General features: G+C 38.8%; 1 protein-coding gene and 1 non-coding gene across 5 annotated transcripts in view; one reads left to right on the forward strand and one right to left on the reverse strand.

Annotated features, from left to right (window-relative positions):
- The window catches only part of ACYP2 (acylphosphatase 2), a 205,053-nt gene that overhangs the window by 147,072 nt on the left and 31,402 nt on the right, over nt 1–26,579 (reverse strand). Inside the window, exon 4 of one of the 4 annotated variants that reach the window (XR_004428298.1) lies at nt 18,029–18,139. The exons of the other annotated variants lie outside the window; for them this stretch is intronic. The gene's annotated coding sequence lies outside the window, so the exon portion shown is untranslated. The remainder of the gene's footprint in view (nt 1–18,028; nt 18,140–26,579) is intronic. 4 annotated transcript variants of the gene reach the window in all.
- LOC117063122 lies at nt 4,086–4,149 on the forward strand. The gene has a single exon (XR_004428739.1). It is a non-coding gene; the product is annotated as a U7 small nuclear RNA (small nuclear RNA).

Genomic DNA, 26,579 nt, shown 5'->3' on the forward strand with positions numbered 1-26,579 from the left:
GAGGTCCCGGCCCAGGATCTGTCACATACACACAGAAGGCAGCCCAAAGAGTATGAAATGCCCAGCCCTCCTAATAGTCTTGATAGCCTCCCAGTACAACCAGCCACTCCAGTAAATAAACAAAGTGAGCCTTGGCATTTCCCTGTGACTGACTTAGATGGCGCTGCACCTCACGGGGCAGTGAGGAGGTGATTGTGTCAGGCAGTGGAGAAGGACTGAGACCTGCAGCGAGGTCTGCAGGGCACTAAAATCAGATGCTAAGAGACCCTCCTCCCACCTTTGACTGCATAACTACTTCATTACAGGAGTTCCAGGCCTTCAGATAATAAGGTCCAGAGACCAAAAGTATAAAGCATATCCTCCTTCCTTTTGCCTATCCAAATCCTAACCTTTCCTTTTAAAAATCCCTGTGCTTTATGAAGTCATATTACAATCCCTGCCTACAAGACTTTCCCATCTAGCTGGAGATATGAATATGTTTCCAACCGCCTAAGAGATTATGTCTATTCTGTGATTTAAAAAAAAAACAAAAAAAAACTATCTTAACAAAAATTTTTGTAACAGGACTTGGAGGTAAAGCTTTTTTCTGTCACCTGGAATTGGCAACCAAGTATCACTAAGTATCACAGAATGCTAAAAGAAGAAATGAACTGGCCAGGCATGGTGCCTCACGCCTGTAATCCCAGCACTTTGGGAGGCGGAGGCAGGCAGATGGCTTGAGGCTGCGAGATCGAGACCAGCCTGTCCAGCATGGTGAAACTTCATCTCTACTAATAATACAAAAATTAGCCGGGCATGGTGGCACACACCCGTAATCCCAGCTACTCGGGAGGCTGAGGCAGGAGAATCACGTCAACTCAAGAGGTAGAGTTTGCAGTGAGCCAAGGTCGTGCCACTGCACACCAGTCTGGGTGACAGTGAGAGTCTGTCTCAAAATAAAAAGAAGAAATGAACAACTGGAGCCAGATTCCTCCTTGAGGGCACCTTAGGACACAACTTACATAGTTCTAAAACTATGAAAACTGACTGCTGATGTATTAACCAAAAGTCATATAATAGCATAATGGGGAAATGAGGGAAGGAAAGAGTAGTGTAAGAGTCACATCTTCATCTACCATAATATGACATCAATAGATTTGTCTATCACAGTAAAAAGTCACTAGATAATATCTAAAGTTAATGATTTAAGAGATACAAGTTATTTTGAAATTAGGAGGAATATTCAAAAAAATCACTAAAACTACTGTTGAGGAGTGGGATGGGATGGGTTGAAAAGGCAGTAGTTGCTGGTTTTTAAAATATTTTTAGCACTGTTTGACTCTTAACATGCAGGTATTATTTCATTAATTATTAGAATTATTAAAAAATAAAATTAACTTATAGAAATAGAAGGCAATATTTTTCTCTGGGGAAAAAAAAAACATAAGTTTCATGGGCCTTTCCTGTGCGGTGTTTGTCAAAATGTTGTCTAGAGTACATGGATACGGCTGGTAAGTAGTAGCTAGACTTACATCAAATTCCTAGAGGTTGGCCAGGTGAAGTGGATCATGCCTGTAATCCCAGCACTTTGGGAACCCAAGGTGGGAGGGTTGCATGAGGCCAGCCTGGCCAACATAGCAAGACCTCCTCTCTCTTAAAAAAAAAATTCCAGAGGCTGAGGATTGTTTATCACATATTTTGATGTAGGATCCAAATGAAGGTGAGAATGTGTGTATTTATTTCAGTAACATCCATAGATTTGAAATTGAAGCCAAAGGAAGATAGGGGAGGCTCTCATGGGTGTCCTCTAAGCATCAAACAAACAAATCAAAATCAGACCTAACAAAGAGAAACAACACACCAGGACCCAAGAACGCAAGCCTGCAACTCCAATGGCACTACACAGGCTAATTCGCCCTGGAAGATTCACTGCTCAAATTATCTACTGGAGTCATCAGAAAAAGGGCAACCTCTGCTAAATAGCTTCCATCCTGTGGGGGGAAAAGGAAGTGATAAGTATAACATACTTTAGAAAGAATAGCATTCAAAATTATTTAGGGAGAAAAATTCTTCTGTAACACTCCTGATCGGCTCTTTGGGCAGCAAAACCAAGCTTTACAAATCCCAACAGGTTTAAAGGCAAATGATGCCAAAAATAAAGCTTTGGCTCATCTTACCAGTGTTTCACCTCAGTTGTCTATTTTATAGGCCATTTGAGTGACAGCATGCACTAAAAATTTTGACTTTGTCATCCTCAGCTATCCAGGAAATGGCAATACTTAAAATTCTATTTCTAATACAATTACAATGAATGTGTTATCTATAATACACCCTCTACAGTGCTCCTGTTTTATCATCCATTTTACATTTTCCCAAGAGATACTGTATGTTCATTTTCACTGCTCTCTTTTTAAAATTCATTGGGTTTCTTTAATTAAATGATTACTATTATATCTATTTTAAAATAACTCAGCTGATATATAACAATAATGGTTCTACTATACCTGTCTAAATATTATCCCAGTAATGTATCTGAAATTATATTAATAACACTTCTCTTGGTAATATCGAATTACTTTTTATGGTTTCTAACTCACCATTCATGTGGCTTTTTTCCTTTATTGGACATTTGGACAAGCAGATTATTTTATTACTTTATTTTATTTTATTTTATTTTGTTTTGAGACGGAGTCCCCTTCTGTGGCCCAGGCTATACTGCAGTGTTGTGATCTCAGCTCACTACAACTTCTGCCTCCCAGTTCAAGCGATTCTCCTCACTCAACCTCCCGAGTAGCTGGGATTACAGACGTGTCCCACCACGCCTGGCTGATTTTTTTTTTTTTTTTTTTTTTTTTCGGTAGAGACAGGGTTTCACCATGTTGGCCAGGCTGGTCTTGAGCTCCTGACCTCAAGTGATATGCTCGCCTCAACCTCTGAAAGTGCTGGGATTACAGGCGTGAGCTGCTGCGCCTGGCCTGAATACAGCAGATTTGACACAGTGGTTTTGTCTGAAGACAAGAGAAAAAGTGAGTATTTTGACAAAACAGTTTTGAGAAATGTACATCAAAATATAGAAACAATTTTTATAAAAAATTACAGTAATAATTGGGATGGGGAAATGGGATGGAATGAGGCTCTGGGGTGGCACGGGGTCCAAGAAGAGGATGAAGATTTCTATCTTTCATATTATGTGGTAATTTTTTTAAATTGGCTTATTATTTAGAACTTATCAAAATATTCCAGACTCAAAAACAATTCCATCACAGACTGATAAACAATTAGCCATTCTCTCTGAACCTGTTTAGGTATCTCCTACATAACTCTCTTCCCACTGGATTATTGTTTATGAAAGCCCAAAGTATTTAAATAGAACTATGGATATCATAACATTTCACCCAAATACTTCAGTATATAGCTATAAAAAATAAAGACATTTTCCTACATAACCATAACACATAACAAATGTAATACTAATTCCTTAATGTTCTTTCATACCCAAGTCATATTCAAATACCTCAATAGTTCCTCCCCCAAATGTCTCTTATAGCAAGTTTATCCAAATCAGAAAAAAAAATCTGCATCTATATAATATTTGTGATACAAATATAGAAAAATACTACAACTGTGAAATCTAAATGTGTGTATTACACTATTCCCTGTCTCTTCTCTGGATTTGAGATTTTTTGTAATACAATGTCCAAAAGATTAACATCATTATATCTTTTCAGATATGATTATAAATGTAACAGAGGAGGGTATTGTCTAGACTGTGCTACTGGGCCCTGTCCTGTTCAAAGCTGTCATCAATTATTTGGACAATGATATAGAAATGATCCTTATCAAATTTCTCATTTGATGAGCTAGGAGAAATAATGAACATGTTAGATAATTGAATCAAGATCCAAAAACACTTTGACAAACTAAATATAGCAGACAGCTGAGGAAATGAGTGGTGATACATTGGATGCCTTTTTATGTTCAGTAAGAGCTGGAGGCAAAAGGTCACAGGTCAATAGATGCCATAATGAGGAAAGGTCCTACGGATTACCAGTAGCTTTGGTGATGGCCAGATCAAATGGAATTGCCTGAAGCATTTAAAAAAAAAAAAAAGTTACAGCTCTTTCAGAATTTGTCCAGCAGGTTTTCTGGTTTTTACTGGAAAATACCTCATACACACAAAAAGAAAAATTAAAATAAATTTTAAAATAGAGTCCTTTATAAAGAGGGCCTGCTGCCCTCCTGGCCTGTGAGCTGCATCTGTCAGCCTTGTGAGATGAGCATTGCCAGCGAACTGGGGTGGCAAACGTGAGACTAGGAAATGGAGGTGAGGGGCATGAAAGGTGGGGATACAAAAGCCAAATTGCTATAGAATCTTGAAGTTTCCATCGTTACGGGAAATCTTCAAGGTGAGTAGCAAGGTAGACTAACCATCTTGGCATCGAATTCAAGCACCTGATTGGGTCCACATTCAGGGAATATCTTATCCTGTGCTTGGCGTATTTCACAAGGACAGATGTGTCAGCCAAACTGGAGATGCGGACATGCTAATGAGCAATTTTTTAAAAGTCATAGTATCTGAATGGAGGTCACCTTGGCACTGACAAGGGAAACAGAAGGATCTCAGTTTGTACAAAGGTTAAAATTCTTTATTCAGTCTCAAGAGTTTTCTGGATCAAATGCTCCATGTCTTGTTTCATTCTGTATGTATACTCTTCTGTGTCTACCCATCCATCTCTCCTCAAGTTCTTGAGGGCAGAGACTATATTACTCATCTTTGTATCCACAGTTCCCAACACTCTGCCTGACATATAGCAGATACTTTATAATATTTGTGGAATGAATAAATGCTTGTCCAGAGGACACAGGTAATCATCAAATGCATCAGCTCATGCTGTATCAGAGACTACAGAGCCCTCTGGATGCTTTCGGACAACAGCATGGCCAAGTGGAGCACGCTTAGATCTCCTTGACTGACCAACCAGGTAGTAATTGAGGCTGCACCTAGATGAGAGCCTTAAGAATGATGCATCACTAAGCCAATGGACCAGGGTCTGATATTGCTGGATGGGTGTTTAAACTGAATGTAAGACTTTAAACTTTTAGATTGCAGTGTCACATGAGTATGTTTTGATGGATTAAGGCAGTATGTTCTGCAACAAGTCAGGCTGGATAGCTCTGATTCAATATGCTCATATGGGTTTCTGGGACTTTTAGAGAGATAACCCTCTGCAAAACGGCCACTAATCATTGGTTTTATACACACACACACACACACATACATACATATGTATTCCTTGGATTTCCTACCAGAAGATTACTTCATCCAGAGTCCAACATGCACTGACTTGCCCTTGGCGGGGCAGGGGTAGGGAGGAAACTCACAGGAAGACTGGTTTGCTCTCCTGGCATCCAGTCTCCTCTCCAGTCTAAAGCACTAATGATCAGGTCAGATCAGCTCTGTGAACAATCTTAACATGAATAGCGCATCAGGTGGTATTGCCTTCAAGTGTACTTTCCTCTGCCTCAAGTCTTAGAGGACTTTGGTTGTCTCTGGGGTGTGTGTGTGTGTGTGTGTGTGTGTGTGTGAAAGAGAGAGACAGAAAGAGACAGAGACAGACAGAGAGAGACCAGATGACCTCTCAGGTCCCTTCTAGACCTAAAATTTTAAGATAATTGTTTTGAAAGTACTAACTAACAATGAATCTCCAGCTTTGGAATTTGTGGCTAGCAGTATTCAAAACATATTCATGATTGCAGGAAATAAGGCAGAGGACCCTAAAGAGAGATACGAAAACAAAAAGGTGAATGTGAGTGAAATAATATATCAACTTCAAATCATTAGCAAGGTAATACCACTGAAATCAACTAGTCTATAGTGTCTCCAAGATGGTTAGTTACAAAGTAAGGCTGTTTCACTACTTCCAATAGCAAATAGCAAAGACTTGGAACCAACCCAAATGCCCATCAATAATAGACTGGACAAAAAAAATATAGCACATATGCACTGTGGAATACTATACAGCCATAAAAAGGAATGAGTTCATGTCCTTTGTAGGGACATGGATGAAGCTGAAAGTCATCATTCTCAGCAAACTAATACAGGAACAGAAAACCAAACACCCCAAGTTCTCACTCATAAGTAGGAGCTGAACAATGAGAACCCATGTACACAGGGAGGGGAACATCACACATCCGGGCCTGTCACAGGGGTAAGGGGCAAGGGGAGGGACAGCATTAGGACAAATACCTAATGCCTGTGGGCCTTAAAACCTAGATGACAGGTTGATAGGTGCAGCAAACCATCATGGCACATGTATACCTATGTAACAAACCTGCACGTTCTGCACATGTATCCCAGAACTTAAATTAAAAAAGAAAAAAAGAAAAAAAAAAAGGCTGTTTACCACAGAGGCACCTCAAAAGGACAGACATGTGGTGCCAAACACCCCTAGTTCCCCTTTATATGAATTAATCTTTCTTCTCATTAATCTGTTATATTTTCAGTTTATATTGCCCCTTTGCCAGTTCTCTTATTATATTTCCTGCAGTCTTCTCTCCTATGTACCCAGTGCAGGTGCCTACCATCAAGTGTTTCAGCCTCTAGTCTGTCATTTCAATTCATCCTAAATATTCCATTAATGACTCCTCCTAAGTCATCATCATGATTGGGTCACCCTGCCCCCAGCTGAAAGCATTCTTCAATGATTCCTTGGTGCACAAGGGATTAAGTCAAAACTCAAAAGCCTGGCAGTTAAATCCTCACCAATCTAGCTCTTAGATAAGAAGTTAAGCTCCATGTCATCTGAACTTCTCCCCAGTTCCTGTATGCATCCATGATTCACTCCTACAAGCTGCACCCTGACCCATGCCATCTCTCTTCCATGGAGCATTCCCCCTCTTTCTCTCTCCTCTGAATGTCTCAGTTCTACACATGCTCCAAAGCCCAAGTCAGATCCCTTTCAGCCATACCAGCCATTAGCTATCCTTTGGTCTTCAGAAGTTCTACCTTTGGAAGTTCTTCTTTACCATTTCACAGAATACTCCCTATATTGGTAATTAACTTTCACGAGCATAAGTTTTATTGCCTCAGCTAGACTGGTATCTCCTCAAGGTCAAGGACTTTATCCTTTTTTTAAAAATGTCCTAAAGTGCCTATCACAATGCTCCCCATGGCAGACGCTCAATAAATAATGAAAATAAGTGAATAACATTTTTTTTTGAGACAGTTCTGCTCTTGGTGCCCAGGCTGGAGTGCAGTGGTGCAATCTCGGCCCACTGCAACCTCCGTCTCCTGGGTTCAAGCGATTCTCCTGCCTCAGCCTCCTTAGTAGCTGAGATTACAGGCATTCACCAACACATCTGGCTAAGTTTTTGTATTTTTAGTACAGACAGGGTTTCACCACGTTGGCCAGGCTGGTCTCAAACTCCTGACTTCGAATGATCCACCCCTCTCGGCTTCCCAAAGTGCTGGGATTACAGGCGTGAGCCACTGCCCCCAGCCGATAACAAACATTTATGAACCACTTCTTTTTGTCTCAAATTATTTTGTCTGAAAACATTTTCAAACTTCAGGACTTTCTCTCTGACTTCATAATGCTATGAATGAGTCTCAGTTTTTTTAAATAATGTAATTTTCAAGGGTGCCCACTGCTGATTATAATAGACGGTCTCAAAGACAGATCCTGGCAAACAATACCATCTTGCAGGATTTAATATGATTGAGTCACTTTCAATTAGACAAGAAAGCATTACATTCTAGAAATTGTCTCTTCCCACTGTAATTGAAGAGGAAAAACTGACTTTAGGTATACTAAATCAAAAGCATATACACATAAATCATAGATAACTCACATGCAGGCATGGGTATGGCCTTACTATGTGCTATGTGGCCTCGCCACTCAAAATGTGATCCAGGGACAAGCAAAATCCATACTGTTTGGGAGTTTGTTAGAGGCAGAATATCAGGCTCCACCTCAAACTTACTGAATGAGAATTATTTCTTTTATCAAAAGCCCTGGGTGATTTGAAAAGCACTGGACAAACCCAAAACGAGCAAAAGTGATTGTACAGAGGAATTTTTCTTTTATGAGACAGGGTCTCACTCTGGCTCCAGACTGGGGTGCAGTGATCACGACTCACCGCAGCCTTGACTTCTCGGGCTCAAGCAATCCTCCCACCTTAGTTTCCTAAGTAGCTGGGACCACAGGTGTGCACCACAACGCCCGGCTAACTTTTTGATTTTTGTTGTTGTTTTTGAGACAGGCGTCTCCCGCTGTTGCCCAGGCTGGTCTCCAACTCCTGGACTCAAGCAATCCTCCCACCTTGGCCTCCCAAAGTGCTGGGATTAGAGGTGTGAGCCACCACACCTGGCCTGTACAGGAGGAAATTTTTTTTATGTAGGTTCTGGTGAGAACAGGATTTTTATCCTTTCAAAACAGCCTATACCAGTGGTTCAACACAGGTTGCTGGTCCCCATCCCCAGGGTTTCTGGTTCAGTACACCTAGGGTGGGAGCCAAGAATCTGCATTTCTAACAAACTTCTAGGTGATATCCATGGTGCTGCTGCTGGCCTAGGAACCACACCACAGGTTTATACCATTAAAAACAACAGGCCTCGTATTTTGGGGAATTTTACTCCAAGTGCACTTCCAATAGAAGACAGAATACTGAGCTAGTAAAACAGAAAAGAAAAAGAGGCAGCAGCAAAATGTTTCATTTATGTTACAAGAAGGTAGCTGTTAACACTCCTTTGTACACAGTGGGGTAAAAATAGCTGAAGGAATTACTATAGCAACAGCTATAACATCCTTAGAGACTTTCTCTCCTGGCATTATTCATAAAGGGAGACCCATCTTACACGAATTCTATTTCAACTTGGAGACCTGTCACAAACAATAAACATGGGAAACTTATCCCATTCGTCAAACACTATGAGATAAAATACAAATTTAAGATGGATTTGAAAAATGACGCTGTGACGCCTGAATTTGGATTTGGTCCAGCATTTAAACAACCAAAAAAAGTAAGTCTTTATCTATATGGCTGTGAAACAACAAGAAAAGGAGAGCTGAGAAAAGTTGAGAATACTTATTATAAAAATTTTTAATGTTTTTTTAAAAATCCCAAAATAGCTTCTTCTTTTAAAACAAAAACTTTCCAAATTATAAATAAAAGAATATATAAAAACCAAAGAGCTCCACCTAGAGTTTGAAAAAAGGGTTATTACTTATACACACAAATAACAAAGCACTATCTACCCTATTGTATCTATATTCTCTTCGTTACTGTTAAAAATACATATTCTTACAAAATCTTTACAAAAAGGATAACCTTTTAAAGTGTATAATACTGTTAACGTAAAGGAGAACTGACGTTCATGTCTGTAACCTATTTTTCTTCTAAAAATTTGGCAGTTGTATTTGTCACTGTGAATGATTTTCAGGCAAATCACTAAAAAGTTAGGATAGAACATATATATCTACTATGTAGCCACAAGTTTTTTAAATAATTAAAAAATTAAAAAGTTGGGATAGTGTTTAAGGCATTCATGGAGATGATAGTTTATGAAATTGATTCAAGAACCCAGTTCTTACCTGAGCTTGCTGTATGTCCTTGAGTAACTCCTCTTCGAATCCTGAGTTTTCACATCAATAGGGGTTAGATAAGACCAGTGGTTCTTAGACCCGGCTGCTCATTGGAAACACTTGAGATCACTGGAAATAATTTGATGCACGGGTCCCAGGCCCCACGATCACAATTTAATTGTTCTGTTGTGTGGAGTAGGAGGTGTGGGCAATTTAGTTGCCTTGTAAAAGCTCCCCAGGTGATTCTAACATGCAGATTGGCTGTACCATATTGGGTGATCTCCAAGCTGTCTTTCACCCTTAAGCATCTATAGCTGTAGCTCAGTGGCTCTGAAGCTTTCATGTGGATCACAGTCACCTGGAGGGCTTGTGAACTCACACACAGCTGGACCTTACCACTGGCTTCAGATGCAGTAGGCTCAAGGTAGGCCCCAAGAATTTACGTTTCTAACAAGGTGCCAGGTAATGCTGATGCTACTGATTCAAGGTCCTATTTTGAGATCATTGTTCTAGATTATTTTAAAATTACATTTGCCAATCTCCCAAATTATTCATACTCTCCTTGATGAAATCACAGTATGATATGGTTAATTAATCTCCTTGATTCTAATCTCCCTTCTTCCAGTTCTTAGCCCATACTTTCAACACAGTTAGTAACCTAACCACAAATGCTATTGTGTCACTCCCTGGCCTGAAACTTTTCAACAACTCACCATTGCTGACACAAGGACAAATTCACATGACATGCAAAGCTTTTCAGTTTCCAGTAGTCTGTCATCTGCCTATGTTCCAGTCACATGTTCCCAAAAATACAATGAAGGCTCTTTCAGCACAGTGCCTTCATATCTGACATTCTCTTCTCCTGAAAGGTCCTCATTCCACCTTCTCTTTCTGACATACTTTCACCATTCACTCTATAGGCCAGGTACTGTGCAAGGCACTGGGAATTCAAAGAAGAGAAGTTCAAGCAATCCCTGCCTTTAAGGAGCGTACAGTCTTGAGAAGTGTAGACGGCATTGTTGAATGGCAAACCCAACACTAGTCTTCATACCTCTCCCCCTTCTCCCTTTCATCCTTATGAGTGGCTGAAAAAGCTAATTACTGCCAGGGATGCACAATAGCACATACATAGAAATCTGCTGCCGGCTTCTGGGAAAGGGTTTGCTTTCCAGATAAAAAGGAAAAGACCCAGAGCCATCCATTCCCCCAGCCTTGAGTGTGGGTGCAATGCCTGAAGCTGGGACAGCCATCTTACAACCATGAGGGAAAGGACAAGAGAATCCTACAGACACGGTCCCGACATTGATTATCAGCTCAAAAAGCGCCAGTAGCCACTGACCTCCAGTCTCCTTTATATTTTAGAATAAACCGCCATTTGTTGAGCCACTTGTTTATCAGTTTTCTGTTACTGACAGCTGAAAGCATTCTCTTGGGGTGGAGGTGGGAAATATCCAGCAAGTCATCCTTTCACAGAAGCTGTGCTAAGTGATGTCAGGAAGCAGAGCACACAGTGAGAGGCTACAACACAGCGAGTGGGGAATGAAAGAGTAGGGAGCAATCAAGCAAGGCATGGAGACAAGAAGGAAGCATCCACTCCAGGCAGAGGAAAGAGCTTCTGCAAAAGTCCTCAGGGAGGAAGAGCACTTGTGGCAGAGGACAGAAAAGCCTGCAAGATGAGGAGCAACAGAGGAAGCCGGAAGGAGAGGCAAGGCTTGTCCTGCTCCCCAAGGCAGGAGGAACACTCCTCCCACTGTGCTGCCCCAGAGCTTCATCCCTAAACTCTACCCCCGTCCTTCCACCCTGTTCTAATTTACCTGCCTACCTCTTTCACCCCAGTTAGACTGGACTTTTCACAACCCGTTTAATCATCTTATGCCCCTTAGCACCTAGCAGAGGGATGTGGAAATACACATAATAAACATTTACTGAATGAAAACATTATCATATAATACTTTAACTATTCAGAAGTATCCTGGCTGGACGCGGTGGCTCGTGCCTGTAATCTGGGGACTTTTGGAGGCCAAAGCAGGTGGATTGCTTGAGCCCAGGAGTTTGAGACCAGCCTGTGCAACATAGTGAGACCCTGTCTCATTAAAAAAAAAAAAAAAAATCCTAAAAGTCATAATCCAATATGAGGGCTGACTTACGAATATTTTTGAAGCCCAGTTCTGTAGCTGAGTTCCACCACCACCCAGGAATGCCACCTTCACGACTGAATGAGATGCTTGCTGTAGAACCTTATTAGAGTTAAAACAGGTGATCTCAGGCAATATTTACTGATTTTTGATGATTTTTTTTTAAAGCACAGGGAGCTTGACTTTAGCAGCCCAGTCAAAAGTACCTGCCACAGATGAAGGTCCAACCAGGAGTGGTTTTATAGTGTATATATGGTTTTATAGTAGTAAGCCTATACTATATATACAAAGTATATATACAACTATGTATATACAGAGTTACAATCTGACTCTGAAGAATATCAAACCAAATGTTTAGTTAGCTGACCCTTGCCCCAAAAAAGAGGAAGAGAAATAGAAACTTGCATTATACATCAAAATATTATCCAAATTTGTTTTCAAACGGTAGGTTTATGGGTGATTTTATTTAATTTCCACTTCTTAATATTTTATAATTCGCTTGATTCACTTAAATTACTTAAATCAATACAATTGTTTTACTTTCAAAAGCAGAGGAGAGCAAAACTTCCTCAGCCACGAGGCCTTAGTTTACTCAGTATGTTTTGAAAAACGCTTCATACTTTTTATAATTAAAAGTGATTCCAAAGTTTAAATTTAAATTGCAGACAGCCTTTGACCCATATCCAGGAATCAACACTTCAAAAATATGGGGAATAGCACATACCTCACGTCAGTGGCACGGAGCGCAAGGGAAACAAGGCACAGTATTTTATTGGTTAGAATTGCTGATGCATGGTGGTAATCAAAAGCAGACCATGCTGGGCGCAGTGGCTCATGCCTGTCATACCAGTGCTTTGAGAGGTCAAGGCTGGAGGATTGCTTGAAGCCAGGAGTTTGACAACAGCCTGGGCAACACAGTGAGACCCCATCTCTACAAAAGTAAAATAAGGGCAAAAAGAGGAAAAAAAAAAGAAAAGAAAAGCAGGCCGGGTATGGTGGCTCATGCCTGTAATCCCAGCACTTTGGAAGGCTGAAACAGGTGGATCACCTGAGGTCAGGAATTCGAGACCAGGCTGGCCAACATGGCAAAACCTTGTCTCTACTCAAAATACAAAAAAAAAAAAAAAAAAAAATTAGCTGGGCGTGGTAGTGGGTGCCTGTAATACCAGCTACTTGGGAGGCTAAGGCAGGAGAATTGCTTGAACCTGGGAGGCTGAGGTTGCAGTGAACGGAGATCGTGCCATCGCACTCCAGCCTGGGCGATGGAGCAAGTCTCCGTCTCAAAAAAATAATAATAATAATAATAATAAAAGAAAGAAAAGCAGGCCAACTTTTAGTTGGTTTTCCTGTTGTTTTCAAATTCCCTATATACAATGTGCCCATAATGCCTGCACCAGGCAGATGATCCCACTACCTGCACTGGTGCATGGCTGTTTGCTGTTCCTTCTGCACAGAAAGCTCTTCCCAGACCCTCTGCACTGGCAGCCTCCTCTTCACCATGCATCTCTTAGCTTAGAAGTCACCTCCACGGAAAGCCCTTCCCTGATTACCCCATGTAGAGTTGGAAAAGCACCACTCTCTTCTACAAGACCTTCTTTATGCCCTCCATGGCACTTACCACTATTTGAAAATACCGAGTGTATTGTTTGTTTATTGAAGGTCTTCCCACACAAGAAATGAAACCTTACTTCTTGGTCACTGATGAATTCTAGTACCTAAAACAGTTCCTGGCATATATAAAAGGTATCAAATATATAATCGTTTAATAAACAAAAAAGATATACATATATATGTATACAAGGATACTCACTGCAACAAGATGCATAATAGCAAAAAACTGCAGAAAGCTGAATGCCCAGTAATAGATGAATGATTAAATAAATTATAATTCATCTATAAATCAGAATATTCTGCAGGGATTTAAAAGAACACTTACTGCCATCAGAAGATATCCACAATATACAATACCATGAAATTTTAAGTTGTAGAATAATATGTGTGGCATGATCCCATCTTCATAAATGACAGATAAATGTAACTACATGGGAATGTATAGGGTTTTTTAAATAATAAGGGATTATATTATATGTATTTTCAATATATATACATGTTACATGCATATAAAAATATGTATAGGACTATGGTATTAAGAGGACAGAAAGAACTTACATCTTTTACTCCACATGAATCCACATCATTTAAATTTTAGAACAACCATGTAAATCTTTTATAAATTTTTTTAAAAGATCACATTTATTTTGTACTGATAAACTAAAACAGATTTCAAGTTTTTAGAAAATTGAGATATCTTTTAAAAAATATTTATTTAAAATATTTCATGTTCAGACTAGGTGCAGTGGGGTCACGCTTGTAAATCCCGGCACTTTGGGAGGCTGAGGCAGGCGGATCACCTGAGGTCAGGAGTTCAAGACCAGCCTAGCCAACATGGTGAAACGCATGTAGTCTACTAAAACTACAAAAATTAGCCGGGCATGGGTGGCAGGCGCCTGTAATCTCAACTACTTGGAAGGCTGAGGCAGGAAGAATTGCTTGAACCCAGGAGGTGGAGGTTGCAGTGAGCCGAGATCATAGCACTGCACTACAGCCTGGATGACAGAGCAAGACTCCATCTCAAAAAAATGAAAATAGGGCTGGGCACGGTGGCTCAAGCCTGTAATCCCAGCACTTTGGGAGGCTGAGACGGGCGGATCACGAGGTCAGGAGATCGAGACCATCCTGGCTAACACGGTGAAACCGCGTCTCTACTAAAAAAAATACAAAAAACTAGCCGGGCGAGGTGGCGGGCACCTGTAGTCCCGGCTACTCGGGAGGCTGAGGCAGGAGAATGGTGTAAACCCGGGAGGCAGAGCTTGCAGTGAGCTAAGATCCGGCCACTGCACTCCAGCCTGGGTGACAGAGCGAGACTCTGTCTCAAAAAAAAAAAAAAAAAAATGAAAATGAAAGTATTTCATGCTCACATACATGATGGAATACTATGCAGCCATAAAAAGAAATGAACTCATGTCCTTTGCAGGGACGTGGATGGACCTGGAAGCCATTATCCTCAGCAAACTAGCACAGGAACAGAAAATCAAACACCGCATGTTCTCACTTATAAGTGGGAGCTGAATAATGAGAACACATGGACACAGGGAGAGGAACAACACACACTGGGGCTTGTCGGGGAGCAGGGGAGGGAGAGCATCAGGATAAATAGCTAATGCATATGGGGCTTAATACCTAGGTGATGGGTTGATGGGTGCAGCAAACCACCATGGCACATGTTTACCTATGTAACAAACCTGCACATTCTGCACATGTATCCTGGAATTTAAATAAAATATACATATATATTTCATGCTAAAGTTTTTATATTGTAGGCAAACTTTAAGATTATATTAAAAATAAACAAAATTAATAAGCAAACACTGAACTTGAACTACACTTTAGACCAAATAGACCTAATAGACATATGTAGAATTTTCCATCCAACAGCAACAGAATACACATTCTCAAGAGTACATGGAACTTTCTCCAGGCCAGGTACCAAAAACAGTGCCAGGCATAAATAAAAGGTATCAAATATATAATTGTTTAATAAATGAAAAATACATACATTTATTATCTATGTTAGGCCACAAAACTGGTCTGGACAAATTTAAGAGAAGTAAAATCATTTCAAGCATCTTCTCTGATCATAATGCTATGAAACTAGGACTCAGTAACAGGAGAAATCTTGGAAAATTCACAAATATGTGGAAATTAACATGTTACTAAACAACCAACAAGTCAAAGAAGAAATCAAAAGGGAAATTTAAAAATATCTTGAGACAAAAATGAAAACACAACACATACCAAAACTTAATGGGATGCAGCAAAAGCAGTTCTAAGAGGGAAATTTATAGCAATAAATGGCTCTATGCACCAGGGACCAGTGGAAGACAGGAATGGAGTGGGTAGGGTTTCAGGATGAAAATTCCACCTCAGATGATCAGGCATTAGTTAGATTCTCATAAAGAGTGAACAACCTGTATCCCTTGCATGAGCAGTTCACAATAGGGTTTGCTCTGCCATAAGACTCTAATGCTCCCACTGATCTGACAAGAAGGGGAGCTCAGGTGGTACTGCTGCTCAACTCCTGCTGCGTAGTCCGGTTCCTAACAGGTCACAAGAGTTGGGGACCCCTGTAGTCTATCAGAAAAGAATAAAGATCGCAAATAATCTAATGTTATACCTCAAGGAAGCAGAAAAAGAAAAAGCTCAAATATAGCAGAAGGAAAGAAATGACAAAGATCAGGGCAAAAATAAAGAAAACAGAGACTAGAAAAACAATGGAAGAAAAATCAATGAAACTGGCAGTGGTTTCTTGAAAAGATAAACAAAATCGACAAACCTATAGTTAGGCTAACCTAGAAAAATATTGAAAAGATTCAAATAAATAAAATCAGAAATAAAAGAGGAGACACTGTGATTTATGCCACAGAATACAAAGAATCATAAAGATTACTACGAACAAACAACCATAAGGCAATAAATCAAATAATCTAGAAGAAATGGATGCATTCCTAGAATTTATCCTGCCACATATAACCTACCAATGCTAAATCAAGATAGTATAGAAAATCTGAACAGACCAATAATAATTGAATTGGTCATTCAAAAAGATTGAATCAATAATACAAAGTTTCCCATTAAAGAAAAGCCCAAGACTGGAAGTGTTACTGATGAATTCTACCAAACATTTAAAGAACTAATATCAATCCTTTTTGAACTCTTCCAAAAAATCAAAGAGGAGGAAATACTTTTGAACTCTTTTTATGAGGTTATGGCCTTGATACCAAAGCCAGACAAGAACATTATGAGAAAAGAAAATTACAGGCCAATATCCCTGATGAACATAGATGTAAAAATCCTCAACAAAATACTAATAAGCCAAATTCAACAGCACATTAAAAGGATCATTCACCATGATCAAGTGGGATTTATCTCAGGGATACAAAGATGATTCAACATATGCAAATCTACAAATAGAGAACACCATATTAACAGAATGAAGGACAAATACTATATGATTACCACATTAGATGCAGAAAAGGCATCTGATAAATTCAACATCCTTTCACTAATAAATTAAGTATAGAAGAAATGTACATCAACATAATGAAGGCCATATATGAAAAGCCCACAGCAAACATTATACTCAATGGTAAAAAATTGAAAACTTTTTCTCTAAGATCAGGAACAAGACAAGGATGCCCACTGTTGTCATTTGTATTTAATGTAGTAGTGGATGCCCTTGTGAGAGCAATTATGTAAGAGAAAGAAGTAAAAGGCATTCAAATAGGAAAGGAAAAAGTTAAAATTGTCACTGTTTGCTGATGAGAAAACCCTAAAGACTCTACCAAAAAACTGTTAGAACTGATAAATAGTAAAGTTGAAGGATACAAAATCAACACACAAAAATCAGTAGCATTCCTATACACTAGCAACAGACTAGCTGAAGAAATACAGAAAACAGTCTCATTTACAACAACTATCAAAAAAAAAAAAAAATTAGGAGAATAAGTTTAACCAATGAGATGAAAGCTCTATACACTGAAAAATATATAACATTGATTAAAGAAATTGAAGAAGATACAAATAAATAGAAGGATATTCCACGTTCATGGGTTGGAAGAATTAATATTGTTAAAAAGTCCATACTACCCAAAATGACCTTCAGACTCAATGCAATCCCTATTAACATTTCAATGACATTTTTCACAGAAATAGAAAAAGCAATTTTAAAATTTATATAGAATCACATGCACACATGAAAACAAAAACCCTAAGTAGCCCAGGCAATCTTGAGCAGAAAGAACAAAGCTGGAGGCAACATTCTACCTAACTTCAAACTATATTACAAAGCTATAGTGATTAAAACAGCATGGTACTGACATAAAAACAGAAACATCAACCAATGGAACAGGATAAACAGCCCAGAAATAAACCCACATATTTATGGTCAATTGTTTTTTACTTTTTTACAAAGATGCCAAGAACACACCATGGGGCAAAGACAGTCTCTTCAATAAACAGTAATGGGAAAACTAGACATCCACATGCAAAAGAGTAAGATGCGACCCTTATGTCATACCACATACAAAACACAACTCAAAATGGATTAAAGACTTAAACACAAGACCTGAAACTGCCCCCCCCCAAAAATACTAGAAGAAAACATAAGGGGAAAACTATGTACCCCATAATTATATATGATTATGATTTTGAAAAAATACAATTTTTAAAAAGTAATCAGTTTCATAATTGACAAAATTTGGAAGAAACCACCTGAGCATGGTAGCTTGATCCTGTAATCCCAGCTACTTGAAAGGCTGAGGTGGGAGACTCACTTAAGGCCAGGTTTTGAGACCAGCCTGGGAACACAGCAAGACCCTATTTCTGAAAAAATAAACAAATAAAATAACAAATTTGGAAGCAACCAAGGTGTCTCTCAATAAGTGAATATATAAACAACTTGTAGTACATCCACACAATGAAATAGTATTCAGCAATAAGAAGAAATGAACTGTCAAGTCACAAAAATACATGAAGGAACCTTAAAGACATATATCTAAGTGAATGAAGTCAGTGTGAAAAGACTACATACTGTATTATTCCAACTACATAACATTCTGGAAAAAGCAAAACTATAAAGACAATAAAGACATCAGTGGTTGTCAGGGGCTAGAGGGAGAGAAAGAGAGATGAATAGGCAGAGAACATGGGAATTTTAGGGTAGTGGAACGATTCTGTATGATACTGTAATGGTAGACACATGCCATCACACATTTATCAAAACCTGTAGAATGTACAACATCACAAGTGAACTGTGGCCAGGCACAGTGGCTCATGCCTGTAATCCCAGCACTTTGGGAGGCCAAGGTGGGAGGACTGCTTGAGACCAGGAGTTTGAGACCAGTCTGGGAAACATAGCAAGATCCCATCTCTACAAAAAATAAAGAACAAAAACATTAGCTGAGCATCATGCGTGTGTCTTTAGTCTCAGCTACTCAGGAGGCTGAGGAGAGAGGATCACTTGAGCCCAGGAGTTCAAGGTTATAGTGAGCTATGACCATGCCACTGCACAGCAGCCTGGGTAACAAAGCAAAACTCTTGTCTCAAAAAGAAAAAAAAACAGTTAACCCTAATGTAACCTATGGGCTTTAGTTGTTAATAAAGTATCAATATTGGCTCATCAATTGTAACAAATATACTACATAATGCAAGATGTTAAGAATGGGGGAAACTGAGGGACCTAGGGAAGTGGGTGTGAGGGAATATATGGAAACTCTCCGTAGTTTCCACTCAATTTTTCTGTAAACCTAAAGCTGCTCTAAAAGAGAGAGTCTATTGATTTTTTAAAGTAATTAGTTGCTACTTGAGAAAGCTGATTAAAGAAAAAAAAGAATAAAAGTAATTAGTACTGCATTATACATTTCTTTTATTAAATGATTATCTTACTAAAGATACATACATAAAATGTGAACTTTAAAGTAAAAGCTATACCCTTAAGTCATTTTAATATAGATCTGTTATGTTCTAAAGGAAAATAAATGATTTAGTATTTGAGGTCTAAAGACTGGTGTTAGAATTCCAAATCTACTGTAGATATTTTACATGTTCCTAGTTCCCCATTAATTTATATCAATTAGACTAAACTATTCTTTTTCCAAAATTACAGCTCCTCAATGAATTTTGTTCCCCTAAAAAAATACCTTCTATATTTCAATAGAACATCCAATGGAACCTTTCTTAATAACCCCACCTATTTGTGTAAGAAGGAACTTGATGAATGAAGTATAAAAATATTAGCAAAGTGCTTTGAGATTCTCAGATGAAAAAGCAAGGAAAAGCTAGCTACTCTGGTTGCACAGACATTCATGCCACTAATGGTCTGCTGGAGAAAAGTTATTTTTAAAAATACTAAATAACTTTGAATCGGACACCACCTAATTATTCACAAAATCCATTGTTGCATTTCAATCTACTGTTGTAACAACTGGAAATTCAAAACAATGTCAATTCATAGTTAAGGCATAAAGCTGTTCAAATTTCATATTTCACACAAATGTCAAGAATTAATATCTATGGAAGAGGTAAACACAACTATTAGTGAATACCTCTATTCTAATTCTAACTCTTGAACTATGAACATATTTTAAGCACATGCACAATCATCAACTATAGAAACACAGAATCTATCCAAGCACAGTGGCTCACACCTGTAATCCCAGCACTTTGGGAGGCGGAGATGGGCAGATCCCCTCAGGTCAGGAATTCAAGACCAGCCTGGCCAACATGGTGAAACCCCGTCTCTACTAAAAATACAAAACCTAGCTGCGCATGGTGGCCTGCGCCTGTAATCCCAGCTACTCGGGAGGCTGAGGCAGGAGAGCAGAGGCTTCAGTGAGCCGAGATCATGGCATTGCAATCCAGCCTGGGCCACAGGGCAAAAGTCTGTCTCAAAAAAAAAAAAAAAAAGAAACAGAATCTTGGCTGGACAGGACCTCAGAGGTCATGTAGTCTAACATACCATTCGATGAGTTAGATCTTCTACCACATCCTTGGCTTGTCTGACATCTGTTACACAGCGGGCAGCAAAGTATTTTCTATAAAAGGCCAGGTAGTAAATATTTTAGGCTTTGAGGCCATCTAGTCTTTGTTGCAACAACTCCATACTGCCCATGTACCACAAAAGCAGTCGTAGCCAAAACATAAATAAATGGGTGTGGCTGTGCTCCAATAAAACTTCATTTACAAATCAGGCTGTGGGTTGCCAATCCCTGATCTAGACTACTCCTAGGTTTTGATAAAATTCCACCATTATATACATTTAATGACTTTACAGGAAACTTTGTTGTCAGGGTGAGCTGAAATAAGCAAATTCAGCAAATTCACCCATTGCTCCAATCAAGATTATTGCCTTCTGGAACAAAAGAGAACATTGACTCTTTCCCATGTATCAGCCTTTCAAATACTTGAAGGAAGCTATCATGATTCCAAGTATTCTTTTCTCCAGCTAAATATCCCCAATGCCTTCAAGCATTCCTTGTATTATGACATAGTTTTCCAGGCCATGTAACCATTTGATCATCCTCTTGTATACATATACCAGCCCTTTAATAATCCTTTGAAGTGCAGAGGACTGATACATGACATATGGTTTAAAAAATATATAGCAATCAAGATGTAATTTTAATTTTAGAATTTGGCTGTCTCCAAATACAAATGTGTTTTGTTTTACAAAATTACCATTGAGTCTTTATGAAAAATATATTTTCTGAGGACTTATTCAAAGGCTTATGCTCAGTGTCATAACACTGTACATTAATTTAACATGATTACTAAGAAACAGAAAATATTCTTAATTTTGCAAAAAAAAAAAGGTAGACATAATAAAACAGTAGATTCAAAACAGTCCTTATGCATCAAAAAATGTTGGCAGAACTTACCTCTGCAATTGGAATAATGTAGTACAATTTGCAAAAGAAAGCCATCAGTCATTCTTTCTGAGAAAATAAAACACCGAAGGGGAAGAAAACACACACATCCACAGTGTGTTCTTGGATGCTGCTGGCTTATTAGTAAAGACAGAGCAGGGCTGCTATAATCACAGCCAGGCCATCTCTAAATGATGGTCCCTGTTGTATTCCACATTTTCATGGTTTGGGAAGAAACAAACCTGTGGTTTTTTTAAAGGCAATTTAATTCAGATTTCTCAAATTATTGTCATTGCATTTAAAAAAAAAGTTTTCTCTTTTTAAAAATAGCTATAAGAAAATAAGGTCCATGCCTGGCTAATTTTTGTATTTTTGTACATATGGGGTTTCACCATGTTGCCCAGGCTAGTCACGAATTCTTGAGCTCAAGCAATCCACCCACCTCACCCCCCAAAGTGTTGGGACTACAGGTGTGAGCCACCGTTCCCAGCCTGGCACTATTAGGTTGGTGCAAAAGTAATTGCAGTTTTTGCCATTACTTATGCACCAACCTAATATATAGCTACAAATGTGCCACACTGAGTCTGACTTTGCAACTATTTTTGTAACATCTCTTATTGTGATTCAATTTATTGATAATTCAGTACCTTAAACAATATATTGCACTAGAGGAATAAATTCATTTTTTAAAACCCAAACATGTTGCGGTTAAGCTTAATTTACATTCTCCAGTGTCTTCTTTCTGCTTGCTTGTCATTATACAACTTCTCCCTGGATAATCCCATCCATGTATGTGGCTTCAAATACTATCCACATACTGATGACAACAAAGTTAATTTCTCTAGCCCAATTTCTCTGCAGGGACGACCCATTTATCTAGGAGCCTAGTGGTGTCTCCACCTGATCAGTCCAACTGCCACAAGACAACACGTACAAAGTGGAGCGTATGGGTCATAACATAGTAGCAAATATTTATTGATTATTACTACATGCCAGGCACTGCACTAAGTACTTTATATGGATTTTCTCACTTAATTTTCACCATGCAGTTATACATGGCATGTTTATCTTCTTTTAGCTGAATCCCCATTAAAATGATAGCATCAAAATATGAAAGATGTAACAGACATTGTTCACTGACTACCTAGTATACACCCATCCCCATCCCCTTCTTCCTGGCCAAGAGAATTTTTTTTTTCAGGGTATCAATAAACTAAGCCAATTTCTCAGTCTCCCTTGCAGCAAGGAGTAACCATATGACCCTGTTTGAGCCAATGGAACACAAGTAGATATCTGTTTGGGGTGGGTCAGGAAAAGTAACACAATCCTTTACTTATTCCTGCCTTAACTGTGGGTATTATGTGCAGCTGCCCTTTTCCTTTTTTGACAAGGCCAAGACAATCACAGAGACATTGGTCCAGACCTTACTGAGCTACCGAACTTAAGGCCAGTAACCATCTACCTCCAAACTTCTTATTACTGAGAAAAACGAACCTGTTTTTTTATATCCATGTTTAAGTCCAGTTTTCTATTAACTTGTAGCTGAAAATATTCCTAGCTGGTACAAAACTATAACCTGAACAAGAAGTTTCAATAAATAATTAGTAGGAAAGCAGAGGGTCTGGGTGTGGTAATTCACGCCTGTAATCCCAACACTTTGGGAAGCCGAGGCAGAAGGATCACTTGAGGCCAGGAGTTCAAGTTCAGCCTAGACAACATAGCAAGACCCTGTCTCTACAAAAAATTAAAAAATTAGCCGGGCATGGTGGTGCACACCTGCAGTCCTAGCTACTCGGGAGGCTGAGGTAAGAGGATCACTTGAGTCCAGGAGAGCAAGGCTGCAGTGAGCTATGATTATGCCACCGCACTCCAGCCTGGGCAACAAAGCAAGATTCCACCTAAAAACAAAAATAAAGAAGGAAAGCAAGTGGAGGAGGAATAACTATACAAACCAAAGAATGTTACAAACTAAGTGCCTGCAAAAATAATGAGAAGCAAGTCAGCTCACCCCTGTGGATCTCACAGAAGACTTAGGATTTGGAGACACCACATACTGCAGAAGACAGGACACATAGATCTGACATTTGGAGATTCACTAACAAAAATGTCAGTTCCCCACCCAGTCACCACCATTCCTCAAGCCCACAAGTCTACACGGTGGAAAATTTCCTTAAGTTTTGCTTATTGTTGGTTGTTTCGATTTATAACTAAGTTACTGAAAATATGATTGTAAGGAAAGCCGGCAATATAAAAGATAAGCAAAACAAGCAAACAGGAAAAAATGGGAAGAAGAAGAGAAGGAAAAGAAAAGTAATTTAGAGGAAATAGAAACAATGGAAAAAGCAGCCGGGCATGGTGGCTCACACCTGTAATCCCAGCACTTTGGGAGGCTGAGTCTGGCAAATCACCTGAGATCAGGAGTTCGAGACCAGCCTGGCTAACATGGTGAAACCTCCATCTCTACTCAAAAATCAAAAATTAGCCGGGCGTGGTGGTGGATGCCTGTAATCCCAGCTACTCGGGAGGCTGAGGCAGGAGAATTGCTCGAACCTGGGAGGCGGAGGTTGCAGTGAGCTGAGATCATGCCATTGCACTCCAGCTTGGGCAACAGAGAGAGACTCTGTCCCAAAAAAAAAAAAAAAAAAAGAGAAAGAGACAATGCAAAAAGCAGACCAATACTTTGAAAAGAAAAATACACATAATATCCTCAGAGAGATTTGGGGAAAACAACAACAAGAATGAGATGCTATGAAAGAGAAACAATTAAGATACAGCAGCAGAAACAAATAAAACTAATAGAAAGGTAGGAAGACAAAGTTGAGCCAATTTCCCACATAATAACATATGGAAATTAGATGAGAAAAGTTTAAAATCAGGGGCCCCTCTAATCTCAGCACTTTGGGAGGCCATGGCAGGTGGATCACTTGAGGCCAGGAGTTCAAGACCAGACTAGCCAACATGGTAAAACCCAGTCTCTATGAAAAAATAAAATAAAATAAAATAAAATAAAATATAAAATAAAATAAAATAAAATAGAGGATCAGGTCCACATAGAAGTTCTAAAAGAAGAGGGCCCAAAAGAGATAGAGAAGGAAACAAAGAAAAAACATTCTCCTCCAAGTGCATTTAAAGCAAAATTAAAACATGCACAAAGGCAGATGGTTGTGAAAATGGAGAAGAGAAGTAAGTGGAGTATCTGACAAACTTCCTGAGGGAATAAACAGGTATAACTCCCAATACTTTGTATTAGAATGACATCAAACCTCTCAACAGCAACACTGTAGGTTATGGAACTATGCCTTCAAAATTCTTAGTGTGAGATTATTTTTGGCATAGAAAATTGTAAGTCAATCAGTCAAGCACAAGGGTAAACGAAGGCATGCAGAAATGCAAATTTTTGTCTGTCATACACTTTTCCTTGGGAAGCGCTATAGAGAATTACATTTCTGCAAAATAACAGAATAAATCAAGAAAGATTAAAACATAAGATTAAGGACACAGGAGTCTGCTCCACAAGAAAGCAGCAAAGAGAAACACCAGAGTGACAGCTGTGCAGCAAACCCAGACCCAGACTGGAAGACAGGCCTCCAGGAAAAAGCATGATGGACAGCTTGTGTGATGCACGTTGACATTTGCACATAGATCTGTGTGGGATTTGGAATACATATTGACGGGTATATAGAGTTTCTGTTTTCTGTATATAGTCAAACATTAGATTGAACAACATGAAATTGTTGTTTTATAAGTTAAAATTTTGTCAGGTATTGATAGTTTAATATCATTTGACCAAATTTACAGGTGAATAATATAATGCTGGAAATTTGCTTTAAATACTCCAACAATGACAAAAAAAAAGTTGGAGGAATATATGAAACAAGAATGTCTGAAAGTACACTGTTACTGAAAGTGAGTAATGGGCACATGAGCTTCACTGTCCTCTTTTCTCTATTCATGTATGTATTTGAAAATCCCATCATAAAAAAACATAAAAAGAGAAAAGTATGGCAACACTGAAATGTACATTTCAATAATCTTTCAGACACTGAACCAACCCTAGGACTGCTTGCTGCAGCCTGTTTGGAAAGTGAGAAAAATTAGTTCCTTCATTCAAACACTTTAATCAAGTATCCTGTTACTTGCAGCCTAAAGCATCCTAATTGAATCATAGATCCTAACTTATCAATCCAAAATATATCATGTCATTTATCACAAGGATTTAACAAAATTTTTAAGTAGAAATCTTCTAGGCCTCGTTCTCAGATAATAATCAAATAAAAATAGAAATAAATAATAAAAAATTACCTTAAAAGTTTTAACTGGGAATTTTACAAACACAAACTCAGAATCCCATTAGTTACAATATTAGTTCAAAGAAGAAATAAAAAGTGAAATTACAAACTATCCAGAAGGCAATGGAAGGAACATTTACTGCCAAAACCAATGGAAAAGAAAAAAACTGTATTCGGGAGAAAATGCCTATTAACTTTAAAAAACTAAAAACAAGGCAACTAGGACTCATGTTGAGAACTTAGAGGAGCAACAAAGAAAGAAAGAAGAGGAAATTAATAAAGATGGAAGTTGAAATTAATGAAATGTAACCCCCAAAAAATATAAGCAGTAAATCTAAAAGCTGTTATTAAAAAATATACCAATAAAATAGATAAATTCTATCAGAGCCTGATTAAGGAAAAAGGAGGAGAAAATGAAGTTATACAAAATCAGGAATTTTCAAAGGGGATGTAAGCACAGATGCAAAAGAGATTTTTTTTTTTTTTTTTAAGACAAAGTCTTGCTCTGGAGCCCAGGCTGGAGTACAGTGGCACAATCTTGGCTCACTGCAAACTCCAGCTCCTGGGTTCAAGCAATTCTTCTGCCTCAGCCTCCCCAGTAGCTGAGATTACAGGTGTGCCCCACCACGCCTGGATAATTTTTGTATTTTTAGTAGAGATGCGGTTTCAACATGTTGGCCAGGCTGGTCTCAAACTCCTGACCTCATAATCCGCCCACCTTGGCCTCCCAGAGTGCTGGGGTTACAGGTGTGACCCACAGCACCTGGACGATATTTTTAAAATTATAAAATTTATCACAACAAATTTGAAAACCTAGAAAAATTGGATAATTTCCCAGCAAAATAAAAAGGAATCCAAGAACATCTAAAAAACTCAACTATATCAGTTACTTGCTGGGTGCAGTGGCTCACACCTGTAATCCTAGCACTTTGGGAGGCTGAGGCAGGAGGATCGTTTGAGCTCAGAAGTTCAACACTAGCCTGGGCAACATAATGAGACCTCACCTCCACAAAAAAAAATGTTTAAAAATTAGCTGGACATGGTGGTGCATCCCTGCATTCCTAGCTACTTGAGTGGCTGAGATGGGAGCATCACTTAAACCCAGCAGGT

This window comes from Trachypithecus francoisi, unplaced genomic scaffold, assembly GCF_009764315.1.
Source record: "Trachypithecus francoisi isolate TF-2019V2 unplaced genomic scaffold, Tfra_2.0 Lachesis_group17, whole genome shotgun sequence".
NCBI classification, from domain to species: Eukaryota; Metazoa; Chordata; class Mammalia; order Primates; family Cercopithecidae; genus Trachypithecus; species Trachypithecus francoisi.